Source organism: Macaca mulatta, chromosome 1, assembly GCF_049350105.2.
Source record: "Macaca mulatta isolate MMU2019108-1 chromosome 1, T2T-MMU8v2.0, whole genome shotgun sequence".
Lineage (NCBI taxonomy): Eukaryota > Metazoa > Chordata > Mammalia > Primates > Cercopithecidae > Macaca > Macaca mulatta.
In genome coordinates this window covers 35164436-35178273 of record NC_133406.1, presented here as the reverse complement: position 1 = coordinate 35178273, position 13838 = coordinate 35164436, and the positions used below count along the sequence as shown (strand labels likewise).

The window sequence follows — 13838 nt, the reverse complement described above, 5'->3', positions numbered from 1 at the left end:
ATGGGCATTTCTGTCTACACCAACATTCAGGGAATCTTGGATTGTAGGTCAGTGGTTTGGGTGGACCAAAATCAGAATAAAAATGTATACTTTAGCACTTGAACCTATGATCACATTTCTTCAAGCTCCTGTCCCTTATTTCTTTTTTTCCATAAGTATCATAGTAGTGCAGGTGTCAGACAAAAATGCTGAAAAATTCTGATTTGACCTGGATTCCCAAACACTTGGAGTATAAGTCAAAGCACCCAGAATTCCAAAGGCATTAGACCATTATGCAAGTGGAGAGATCTGGTAAGGGCATAGGGAGCAATGGTAGAGACATATTAGAGAAGATAGGGAAGAAGGCGCTTGAGCAGAGATCTGAATGACATGAGAAACCAAGCTGCGCAAGTCTAGGGGGAGAAGGAGCAACTCATGCAGAAGGAAGAACAGATGCAAAGGCCCTGAGGCAGTGAATATTAAGTGTGTAAGAGGAACAGCAAAGAGGCCAGGGTGATAGGAGTCTAGTGAGGAAAGGGAGGGTGGCTGGAGATGAGGGAGGTGAGGAATTAGAAAGCTAGATCATCTAGAGCTTCACAGGCTAGGGGAAGGGCATGGATCGTACTGTGAGTGATTTGGGAAGCTTCTGGAGAGTTCTGAGCAGAGAAAAAACATGGTATGATTTATGTGGTTTACTTTTCTAACATTTCTTGGGCTTCTTTGTGGAATGTAGCTTGTAGGGGGAGAAGAATGAAAGTAGGAAGTCCAGTTAGGAAGCTACTACATAATTTGGGTGAGTGACTGTAGTGGTTGGTGGAGGTGGAGGTGATGAGGAAGTGGTTTATTTTGAAATATATTTGAAGGTAGATGTCACAGGATTTTTGGATGATTTTGAAATGTTTGAAGTAGTATAAAGATACAGGATAAATAGAGAAGGCTTTTTCTTTTATCTGGAGCAACAAATTGAATGATTCAACTCAATGAAATGAGGGGGACTTGGAGAGGAAAAAGCTTTGGGCAGCTGTGGAAATCATTCAATGTTGGATGTGTTAAATTTAGACATCCTAGTGGAGATATTGAATAGGAAGTTGGATAGAGAAGCCTGAAGAATGAGGGGGAGGGCAGAGCTAATGATACACATATTTTGGAATCATCAGCAAACAGAGGTATTTAAAGCCATAGAAGTGGATGGGGTTATCTAGGGAGTGGGAGAGAGAGAGGAAAAGAGAGAGGAAAAGAGAGACTTTTCAAAACCTCTATCCTGGGGCACACCAACGTTTAGAGATTTGAAAGAGAAGGAGCTGTCACAGGAGACTGAGACATGGCAGTGATGTTGGAAGAAAATAAGAATGTCGTGTTTCTGAAGTCAAGTTAAAACTCCATTTTAAAGATGGAGTGATCACCTGTGTCAGATGTCCCCAGGAGGCCAAGGAAGGTGAGCACTAAGAATTTGCTATTGAGATAAATGCAAGAGTCCTCAAAGAACCACTGTTTATTTTTAGAAAAATACTGGAAGCATCCCAAAATGTCTATCAACAAGAGAATGGGTAAATTATACTGTGTTTGTACAATGGAATTCTATTCAGCTGAGAAAATGAATGAGCTAGAGTAACATGGATGTATCCCATAGACATTATAGTAAGTGAAAAGTTGAAGAATATATGCAGTTGAATACCATTTATAAAGTCTTAAAGCGTGCAAAACAAATGTATCTTGTTTAGAGGAAGCTACATAGTAAAAATAGAAAGGAATACATGGGAATGAAAAGTGTGAAATTCAGGATTCTAGTTACTTCAAGAATGGGGGAAGGGGAGGCAATCTGAGAACAATACACAGAAACATTCAATTGTATTGGTAATATTTTTGCTTTTTAAGCTTGGTGGTAGGTGCAAAGATAATATTGAATCATTTATACTTTTTAATACTCTAAATATTGCCTGAGAAATTCTAAGTATAAAAGAAAGACAATAATTTAATCACTGAATTTGTTGATGTGAAAGTCATCTGTGACTTAGACAAAAGAAATTTCAGTGAAATGTTTACTGGTCACGCAGATCGATTGGCATGGGTTCAAGAAAGAAAGGTATGGAGAAAGTGAAAATGACAAAGAAAACTCTTTAGAGAAGTTCTGGTATAAGGGGGGAGGAAAATGGACTGATAGCTGGAGAGGTACATGAGGTAAGGGGAGGTTTTATTAAGAATGACTCCAAATGTAAAGTTTGCCAAGGCCAAGTAATGAATGAAATTAAAATATAGTTTTTGTTTAATTATTTATCATTAGCAGATAATCTAAATACCCTTGTTTCCCTTTGGTGTTTTGACATTTGGCTTTTGCTAGTATTCATTAGCATCTTACCCAGTGGGGGGAAGAACTCAAATCAGTCTCTTTGGATATTGGCAAAAATAATTTAGTAAAGGCTTCACTTGGGAAAAAGTTGGAAACCACTTATTTAAATGACACTTGAGACTATTTGTGGATTAATAATAATGGAACATTGAACAAAAACGTTACACAAAATGTGTAAATTATTTCAGATGCTTTAGAGTACATGGTTTCTGGAATTAGGGAGATTGTTCAAAATGATATGTAAAAGTCATTGATATCCATAACTTTCAAGAAAACTTCTCGAAGAAGGTAGATTTGAAGAGGCTTTTCATGTGATTGTTATTTTGCATATAAGATCTATTACCATTAAGGAATGGGTGTTGCGTTTTCGTTTTCATTTTTTCCTAGTAACTGTTGCAGATTTATAAAGATCTTTTCACCTTATCTCCCGGAACCCATTTAGACCAAGGATATACCTCCCCATCAGCATGTTAAGAGTTACAACAAAATACATACGTATTCTAAATACAACTTGTAATCTATTGTGTGCCATGCACTGTTCTAGACATTAGGGAAGATTTTATTCAACTCTTACAACCTCCGTGCAAAGTAGGTTTTATTATCCCAACTTTACAGATGAGGAAACTGAAGCAGAAAGGAGTTCCACAGGTGGTAAGTTCTAGAACTGGGACTGGAATGCAGGATGTATAATTCTAAAGCCAGAGCTTTCTCTACTTTTCTGTGCAACCTCTAAGAATGGCTGTAAGTAGGTCCTTGACACAGAGTCACCTTAAACCCCATCCATGGGGCGGCCGTTTCTGACAAAAAGGCCAATCTTCTCCTTGGTTCGTGATGTTTTGTGTTGCCACTGCAACACATCATGAGATGTGACCATTCATGATGGTCCATCATGAGACAGGAGTGACCATCATGAGAAATACAGTAGTACACCAGTTAGAAATTTTGAAGTCTGCAATTAATTGGGAATAAAACTGTGACTGCACGTTTTGAGGCCTTTTACTTTGAAGAACATCCTGTGTTTTTAAAACATCCACAGTGACTGTTGTTGTTCTATATTATTTAAATGAGTAAGTGTCCTAGTTTCAGGAGAAAGGAATTATTTTTTTCATCAAATTTACTGCACATCTGTTTAAAGAATGTGGCAACAGTGTGCATAAATCTCCAATCAAAATATTACAGAACAAGTCAATTTTATGATATTAAAAATGTATGGCCAGACACAATGTGCTGAAAATATAAAATTACCCCATGGTGATTTTTTTGCTCTTCTTATATTGGACTGTTCAGTCCTGAATTAAGTCTTGGGCAAAAATATACCAGACAAAAAAGGAGTTAAACTTGGCTCTGAACAATTAAACTGGTGTTATAAAAGTATGTCTATATAATATGCCAACATTGCAAATATATTTTTATAGCAATAGAATTTTTGTAGTATCTTAAATAGATTTTGAAACATTCAAATTATATATGCCATTACAAATAATATTTTATAGTTATTGGATAGCATCCTAATATAGAAAAATTTAAAGACTCCTTTAGTAGAAAATCTTCAGATGTTTTATGAGCAACCAGGAAACTATTTGGAGAATTTCTAGTGTAATTGGTACTTTGTGTTTTGGGGTAAGATCAGCACATCAGTGAAAGTCCAGTTGGACTTTTATATAAGCAGGATGATACTTTCAGTTTTCAGAACAGAGACACCATCATTATCTTCTTTCATGGAATATCACCACCACCATCACCACTGTGGTGACACTGGAATGTATGATTACCTTCCAGTAACATGTAACTATTAGGCATTGTCCATACATTATTTACTTCTCTATCTAAGCCCTATGAGATGATCCATATCAGCCCCATCTTATAGGTTGAGAACCTGAGGTTTGGAAGGTTAATTAATTTTCTGTAGGTGACACAGCCAAGATCTCTGCCCTTAAGAAGCCTGCACGTATGTAATGCTTGGCAATTCACAGCCCTATCCCAGCTGTTTCGTCTTGGACAGCTCTCACAACAGCTCTGGTATGGAGGAGCCCTAGGAGGTATGCCACTCAGAAGAGCAGTGGCTTCTCAAGGTCATCAGAATTGGGACCAGGCTTTGAATTACTGACTTGTGTTCACTACCAAACTGCACAGAAAGCTTCACTGTGAAACAAAAGCCGTTTATTGATTGGGCCTGCAATGGAACTCCAGGGGGGAATGTGGATGACAGAGATAAGAAGAGGGGGAGTGGAAAGGAATTCAGAGAAAACACTTCATTTTTCTCGGAGATTTTCTCTGCCAGTCAGTCTCCATGGCTTTACCTCTGATTCTTAGGAAGAGAGGCTTCAGGCAGAAACTCAAAATGTGGATTTCACACAAACCCTCTGTGAGATTTTGGGAATACCCAGAAGCTCACTTTCAGGAATGTAAATTTGGATCATGGTCCCAGAGGGTGTGTGGGTGAAGGGAAATCTTCCCTCTTGAGTAGTGTGGCTTCAGCTGAGTGGTACTGGCAGAGGGAGAGGCAGGGTAGGGCTGTGCACAGGAACTGGTTCTATCATTGCCAGGAAAGGCAAGCACATGGTGGTGCACTGTGGGCGGGATTGGAGCAGCCAAGGAGACAGAGCACTGGATGCAACATGGGTGTGGAAGGTTCCGAGTTTTCCCAGAAGTCACTGAAAAGACCTTGGGGAGACATGGTACTAAACTAGAGAAATGAATATTACAACTGCAATCAAGACCGAATCTCTGATGCATTTCACAAGACAGGCACAAATTTACCTTTGGAGGGTAGAGATTGGGATAGGTGTGGGATGTGGAGGAAATCAAGGAAGAGAAATATGTGGGTTATTGGAACTTGGCTGGGAAGTGAGGTCAGGGTGATTAGGGGATACTAAACATGGGCAGGAGGAGAGTGAGGTAAGAACAGAGAGGTTAGTTGTAGGTTGTTCTGGAATAAAGTAATACAAATTTGCATCATGATTCTAGAGGGTATGCGGGTGAAGGGGAGTCTTCCCTTTTGAGTGGCGTGTCTTCAGCTCAGAGTGTCATGGGTAGAGGGAGACATGGGATCCGGCTAGGCATAGGAAATGGCTCTATCATCAGAAGGAGGTACAAGCACATGATCCCAGATAGATGCAGTTATTTTGATAAGCAGTGGGTATCACTTGAAGATTTGAGATCAGGTTAGTAGGGTGATCACAGCTCAGCTTTAAAAGATGAATTGGGAAGTGATATACTAGAATTTTTAGAGTGGGAAGAGTCTTGGAATATGAAGAAACTGGTCAGGAGTTGTTTTTGACAATACGTGGGTACCTCATTTAGCCCAGGACAGAGATGTCTGAGAATGGAAGTGCTAAGTAAATTGGTTCCATAAAGACTCAATATAGCATATCAGCAAAAACATGACTCAATAATGCATTATGGTGCATAAGATGCCTATGGGCTTAGGGGATGGAGGGAGGAGAGGTTAAAGAGGACAATGGACTATAAATCCCAGTGAGCAGGGAGAACTGGTCTTATAGGTATAATTGAGTGAGGATACTAGAATGATGGAATTTTTTGTGATTAAATAGTTCACTCTTTGGGGGTGAAACAATTTCTGGTGAACACAAGGTCTCTGGGTGGAGAAGTTCTTTGCAGTTGAGAAAGTCAGAGTGTTTGGAACCCTCAGGATAGTGGCAGAACTTGGTGAGCATCCCAAAGATACCAGCAAATGAGAAACGATGTCCATGAGGGCAGTAGGTGACAAAGCTGATGAGCACTGAGCATGCTGCAGGGAAAGGGAGTTGGGGTTGTTTTTTAAGAGGGTGAAATAATGGTCTGGGAGCTGGAGGTAAGAGGATTTGGGGCCTGACTTTCAATTCTGCATGCCTTCCAGTTTCAAATGATGTGAGTAACAGGACCACCCACTTGAGATGGTTGCAAGAGAATTAGGTTTTGGGGACAGCCACATTAAGATCAGGGAGTAGGAAGACCCTCAGTGAAGACATTAAGAGTGTAAGGTAATTTGTTAATCAAGGAATCGAGACTCTAGAGAGCATAGGGCAAGGGCTTTGGAGAAATGTGATGCTAGCACTTGGATCAGGGAGGAAGAAACACCAAGCTATTTAGGAATCAGGAAAAAAAAAAAAAAAAGGACGATCATCAGTAGGACCTCAGTTGGAGAAGAGAGTCATGTGGCTGTTTGCCAACGTAAGAGGTCCCAACAGTTTTCTAGTTTGAGCGGTGAGGTGCTGCCTGGCCCCACAGGATGAAAGTGAGGCCGGGTCTCTAGGTGGTGATATCACGAAGGAGCTCTTCTATGTGTAGGTGTGATCTGTGTGCAGAGACAAGGCTGGGTGGGTGTCACATGCTCTGAGCTTTTGAGGCTACACACCAGAGATGTAGGGCTGGGTTCTGACAGGAAAGTTTTGCTAAAAAAAAAACTTGTGTCACCTCTATGCATAAAACCCTTCACACGGCACCACATCCTCTTCATCCTACAGTGAGATTGCTTTAACACAGTTTGCAGGACCCTCAAACATCTGGCTCCAGCCTCCCTCTCCAGACTTCTGCCCCTTCCTTAACAAATCATGTTCCAATTATCCAGAGATGCTTATAATTTACTGAACATTCTTTGCAGCTCCTGACTAGAATTCTTTGTTTCCTACACACCTTTCCCTCTCCTCTACGCAGCAATGGTCCTACAGCCTTCACTTTGAAGATTTAGCTTAAAGAATCTCTTTCACCAGGAGGCTTCTCTTGACCACCTTATGTTGGACTACATGCCTCATCTCTCATAGAACCTCCATCCTTATCAACACCCTCTTCTATCAATACCCTCTTATTATCTTTGTCAGACTTAACTCTCTGTATTAAATGTGCCACATAATGTGATCTCCTTTACGCAGAAAATCTCCACCAACAGCACTTGAGTCTGAGAAACTTTTGAGCAAGACTCGTGTCTTATTCACCATCATATTCTCAGTATCTTGCATGATACCCAGCACATAGAAAACTCTCAGTAAGTATTCAGAGAATGATGGACATAACAGAAACTGAATTAGGTCAGTGTTGTGGGGGAATGAAATGAAGAATGGATTCTAGGGACATTTGGTAGAGAACTGATAAGAGTTAACAGATGTATTAAAGTGTAAGTATGCACATTTGTGAGTTTAGTGGAGAGAAGAAGGACTCAAAGTCAGCGACCTGTTACTCATGAGTAATATTTACTTATCTTTACTCAATAGCCCCAGAAAACCTGAGTGTTATCCTCAGGATAGGAAGCAGCTGGCGAGGTTGTAATGGAAGAACCATCACTGGAGATTTTCCTCTTTCCTGTAGGCATTTAGTAGAAGAGAATTACTGTATTATTATTGGTATTATTCTCCTTAATACATGAATGCCGTAGATTTGTTTAGGCTTAATTTCTTTAACATAAAGTGGAAGAATCTCTATTATCTCCTCTCAATCTCCCAACACTTTTCTGAAGTGAGTAAAGTACACATTATTCCCATTTTGCAGATGAGAATTAGGGTGTGGTGCTTACAATCTCAATAGGGGCGAAATAAACATCAGAGTGCTTCTTCTAGCTTCCATCTGCTGTTTTGCACAGAACTGCTCTGCTACCTCTGAGGGTGAGGAACACACACTAAACAAGAGATTGTAGTTGGTTTCCACTTCATTGTAGTTTTTAACAACATACGGGGGTTGGAAGTTAGACCTGTTTTCTGTGGTTCTCAGGTCTCTGCAGCCCTTTTCATAGAAAGAAGTTGCTCTGGCAATCAGCTACTATGGTGGCATGTGGCTATTTGTAACTTCAAGGTTACAATTTGGCCAACCGCTTCACCATTTCATCCTCGAGTTCTTTCAGACCCTTGGGTGGGTGCCATGTATTCCTGGTGATTTATTTATTTCTAAATTTGCCAATTTGGTCTAAAGCATCTGTTTTTTACTGAATATTTATTTCCCCCTAATTTCTATGTTCCAAATGACAATTGGGAGCTAAGAAATTCTTCAGAGTATTTCAGATTACATACTTTCTAAGTAAGGTTGGGGTTTATGTAGACCAAGTCTAAATTAACATTGACCAAAGATGCAAAATATTCATCTGTTGTGGTTTATATCCAGATGGGAAGTGAGGTGAAATATTCCTCTCCTGTATCAAGGGTTGTGATTAGGGTTGAGGGTTGATTAGAAATAACAGCAATCTTTTAGTCATGAGTGATACTTACTCCTCTTTATTCATCAGCCTTGGAAAATCTATTATCCTCATCTTTCTACTGAAACTATTATGAAAAAGTCAACAAAGAATTTCCTGAATATCAAACCCAAATGGTTGGCATCTCTTTTGTTCTTCTGGAATTTTCTGTGACACCTGTCACATTTTCAGGCCATAATCCTAGGATTATTTATCTTTGATTTTTCTTTCTCTTTTATTTCCCTAATGATGATGATCACGTGGTTGTTCTTTTGTTAACTTTTTAATGGTGAGTTGCAGTGATTGATTTTTTTAATGTTAAATCAATGTCACATTCCAAGGATAAATTCTACTAGGTCATGATATATTATCCTTTCTATAGTTTCTTGATTTCTTAAGATATTGTTTAGGAATGTAGCATCTATGTAAATGAGGGATATTGGTTGGGAGTTTTGTTTTCTGACAATGTCTTTGTTTTGGTATAAGGAAAATATTGGTCTTATAGGCTAACTTGAGAAGTGTTTTCTCCTCTCTGTAATTTTTTGGAGGAATTTGTATAGAATAGGTATTATTTCCTCTAAAGTTTGTTACAATTTACCAGTGGAACTATCTGGACCTGGAGTTTGCTTTGTGGGAAGGTTTTCAAGTATAAGCTTAATTTCTTTAATAGAAATAAATCTATTCAGGTTACATACTCTTGAGTGAGAATTATAGTTTGTGTCTTTCAAGAGATTTGTTCACTTTAAGTTTTCTAATTTATAAGCACAAAGTTGTTCATAATATTCCCTTATTATACTTTTAATATCTGTACAGTCTGTAATGATGTCAACTCTTACACCCACTACTGATAATTAGTGTTTTCTTGCTGTTGTATTTCCTGATCAGTGTTGCTAGAGGTTTATCAATTTTATTGATCTTTTCAAAGAAGCAGCTTTTGGTTTCATTGCTTTTACCTATTGTTTTCTTGTTTTCTATTTCATTAGTTTCCATTTTGATCTTCATTATTTCCTTTTTTCTGCTTACTTTGGGCTTAATTTGCTCTTATTAGCAGTGTCCCACAAATTCAATATATGTATTTTCATTTTCATTCAGTTCAAAATAGTGTTCTAATTTTCCTTTTGATCTCTCATTTGACCACGAGATATTTAGAACTGTGTTATTTAGTATCTGAATGTTTGGGGATATTTTCCGTATATCTTTCTGTTATTGATTTATAATTTAATTCCATTATGGTCAGAGAACATATTTTGTATAACTTGAATCTCTTAACATTTAATAAGACTTTGGTTTATAGCCCCCAATACTTTCGTAAATTCAATGGGATTCACCTTTGGGGGATCACATTTGCGATGGTCAATCAGCAATACCCTTGACAGCAATTTACAGCTTTTCAGTAGGCAACACCCAAATGGGCTGCTCCTCATAAAACTCCCTTGCTTCCTCTTTTTGTCTTCCCAACCCCTTATGTCCCTTGATGCACACAGCAAGCATGAAGTTCACTTGCCTTATTTGATAGAATGAGAGGGAGGAGTGAGGAATTAGGCTAAATAAAGCCAGGAGAGAGTGAAGGAGGGCAAATTAAGCAGTAATCCAAGGAAGGCTGAGCCGGGACTATAACGAGATATTTTATTTTTTGGCTCATAAACTGACTCTAAAGGCAATTCCAAAAATGTTTTGAGCAATGAAAGCATTACTGTATGAAAAGTGTAGCCTTGGAGATTTCTTTGAATGACAACACTCATTTGGATGTATGAGTTCCTGAGTGCTTTAGAAAAAATTAATCATTATTTTTAGTTAGATATGTAACTATTTTTGTGAACATTTCCAACTCAGTGCAGTGCGAGCATAAAACAATTTTTCTTTCTCTGATCACTGCCTTCAACCATATTTTGTCAGATCTAGCTTTACTGTCTTCTAATAGTATCATGAACATTTTGTCAGAGCTTTCTGGTCACCTGCAGTTATTAAGTCCAGTAACAACCTTATCTAATATTTTAGCCCACTTCTGGGATTGACTGTGGCTACTGATCTGCAGTGAAGAAAAAGCAGTGTTTCTCCCCTTTCCTCTTCTCTTCTGTATTCTTTTTATCCTTCAGCCTGTTGGGAAGAGGATCAGAGATTAACAAAGGGACAAGTATCTCAAATTCAGCTGTTGCCAAGTAAGGTGCTGTGTGTGTACGGAAGACAGGGTCCCAGTAAATCTTTTACAGGAATTGGATACAGGGCCTGTATAAAGGGCAGACTGGCCTCCCAGGTGAACATTTGCTTATGCAGTGGTCTTGATGAACTGCACTTGGTGTAGAATTAGCCTGGATGATTCACAGGGTTTTCCTTTTGTCTGCCAGAATCACTCACATTTTTGATATGAAAAACACTGAATGTTTAGTCAACTGATCTACTACCCCTCTCTCTGCCTTGCTGTCTTCCTTCCACTCATTTCTCATTGGCTCAAATAGGCATCACATCCATTACCCAAGCAAATACTCAATAGGAGAAGAGAGGCCGTTGTCCGTTTTTGCTGCCCTTACATTTATCTTCGAGGATGACAAGGACCTAAGTTGGTGGGAAGGATAAAAATCATTGTACTCCCTCTAATTCCTGTTGTGGTAACAACACCTCCTAAATCTCAGGAATTTTAAAAAAACAAAGAAAAAATTCTTGTTTAAGTTACTTCTCTATCACTAGTTGGTAGGGAGGCTGTATTCATTATTGCTTACATAGAAGCCACCATTTGAATGGTAACAGACAGCACTGGCCTAGAAGTGACACGTGGCCTACCACTAGTCACATGGTCCTGATGTAACAGAAGGGTTGAGACATCCTACCAACCCTACTATGTGCCCAAAAGAGAGAAAAAAAGTACTTTATTGATAGCACTAATGATTACCATATGTAGTCTCCATTCCATGCCTCCAGTGCAGTGGTTCTCTCTCTCTCTCTCTCTCTCTCTCTCTCTCTCTCTCTCTCTGTCTCTTTTCTCCTCTCCTTCTCTCACACTTCATCAGTCTTCTGCTTATATAGACAGTTGAGAGGTGGGGGTAGCAGGAAAGCAGCTGAGACGATGGTTGAGAGGCAGAATCTTATTCCACATATTGTTACACATGCATTCATGCCACACACATTCATATGCCTATGAATCACACCTCAGCAAGGCAAAGTTCAAGACTAGTGCAGGGATGGAAAACCTTGGGTTTGCAGATTCATAATCCAACTCAACACCAATGATTACGTCAAGTAAGTTCATTAAAGAACTATTTGTTATGCAGACTGTGTTTATAGATCCAAAAATATAGTCATATGGCCTGAAAAATTCAAATGTACTTCTGTGAGCAATGGAATGAAATAAAGAACCCAAACTGTTTCACACAATCCTTGGGTTTACAGTGTCTCAGACTCCAGCCAATAAGAGGAGATACAGTTGAAAAGATCACTAGGTAGGGTCATTCTCATTTAGACTCTGTTGATATTTTAAATTGCTACTTCCATGGGAGATACCAAATCCATAAGAGAGACACAAGCTGGTCAGGGCTCTGGGTTCTATTGATAGAATTTTTATATAAGCAAAAAATGACAGATACCAGGATTCCATACTACAGTTCTACAATCCTATAAATATCTCCTTCTTCTTCTGGAAAGTGTGTCTGACCAACACATATGAAGCAATGTGACAGGCTAGTAAAAGAGAATAGAGGTTTAAATGTCAGCTAAAACAATGTTCATTTCCTTAAAAAAAAATCATTTGCACAGCTCTTCAAGCCGCCAAATGGAACCTCTTGTGGTTTGAAGTTCATCCAGAAAACCCTTTTGCAAAATATTTGCTGAAACACTGTAATGTAGGAACAGTAAGGGATTTAGGCTTGTTTGCTTTCTCCTCCCCCACACCTATCTTCCCTAAGCTGACTTCGGCAGCCCAGAATCTTAAATCCGTGTGTCTGAGACCCAGATTCCAAAATCAGCATATTGCTTCCCACCACCACTAAAAACTAAAATATTACTGAAATGTCTCACTTCTAACTAAAATCTGCCTAACTAAGCAGACCAATGGTCTTTCATACAATTCTACCAGCCTCCAAACACCTCCAGTAGATCCCCTTTTAAAAAAATTGTAAATTGATAATTTACATTTGCATGAATTTATGGGGTACAAAGTGATGTTATGATTTATGAATACAACGTGGAATAATTAAATAAAACTAGTTGACTTACCCATCACCTCAGATACTTAACATTTTATGTGGTGTGAACATTTGAAATTACCTCTCCTAGAAATTTTGAAATGTTTAATACTCTATTATTAACTGTATTCACTGTGCTGTGCAATAGAACTAAAAAAAAAAAATTCCTTCTGAGATTTTGTATCCTTTGACCACCATCTCCTTATGCTCCCACCCTCCAGCCTGTGTAACTGCCATTCTACTTTCTCATTGTATGAGCTCAGTTGTTTTAGATTCACATAAGTACATGCAGTATTCATCTTTCTGTGCCTGGCTTATTTTAGCATAATGTTCTCCAACTCCACTCATGTTGTGGCAAATGAAATAATTTCCTTTTTTAAGGCTAAGTAGTATTCCATGGTGTATGTATACATTACCACATTTTCTTTATGCATTCATCTGTTGATGGACACTTAGGCTCATTCCATAACTTGGCTATTGTAAACAGTGCTGCAATGAATGTGGAAACGCAGACATTTCTTTGACAAACTGATTTCAACTCTTTTGGGTAAATACCCGGAAGTGAGATGGCTAGATTATATGGTAATTCTGTTTTTAGTTTTTTGAGAATGTTCCATACGTTTTTTCATAATGGCTCTACTAATTTACATTTCCACCAGGTGTATAAGTGTTCCCTTTTCTCCACATCCTTGCTAACACTTATTAACTCCACTTGGTTGTGGGAGGGACCAGGTGGAGCTAATTGAATCACGGGGGCAGTTTCTCCCATCCTGTTCTCCAGATAGTGAGTTAGTTTTCACAGATCTGATGGTTCTATAAGGGGCTTCCCCCTTCGCTGGGCACTCATTCTTCCGCTTCCTGCCACCACAAGAAGAAGGACGTGTTTGCTTCCCCTTCCACCATAATTTTAAGTTTCCTGAGGCCTCCCCAGCCCTGCAGAACTGTAAGCCAATTAAATCTCTTTTCTTTATAAATTACCCAGTCTCAGTTATTTCTTCATAGCAGTGTCAGAACGGACTAATACAGGGTCCTTGTCCATTTTTAAGTTGAGTTTTAAAAATTCTTTGTTTTTGCTATTGAATTATTTGAGTTCTTTTTATTATTTTGGATATTAGCTCTTTTCCAGTTGTGTGGCTTGCAAATATTTTCTACCAATCTGTAGGTGTCCTTTGCACCC

At 38.8% G+C, this 13838-nt stretch overlaps 1 long non-coding RNA gene across 1 annotated transcript in view; it reads left to right on the top strand.

The window, feature by feature from the left end:
- Window positions 1-12450: 12450 nt before the first annotated feature.
- The window catches only part of LOC106994717 (uncharacterized), a 170312-nt gene continuing 168924 nt past the window's right edge, over window positions 12451-13838 (top strand). Inside the window, exon 1 of the long non-coding RNA XR_013416639.1 lies at window positions 12451-13604. This is a non-coding gene — a long non-coding RNA (uncharacterized LOC106994717). The remainder of the gene's footprint in view (window positions 13605-13838) is intronic.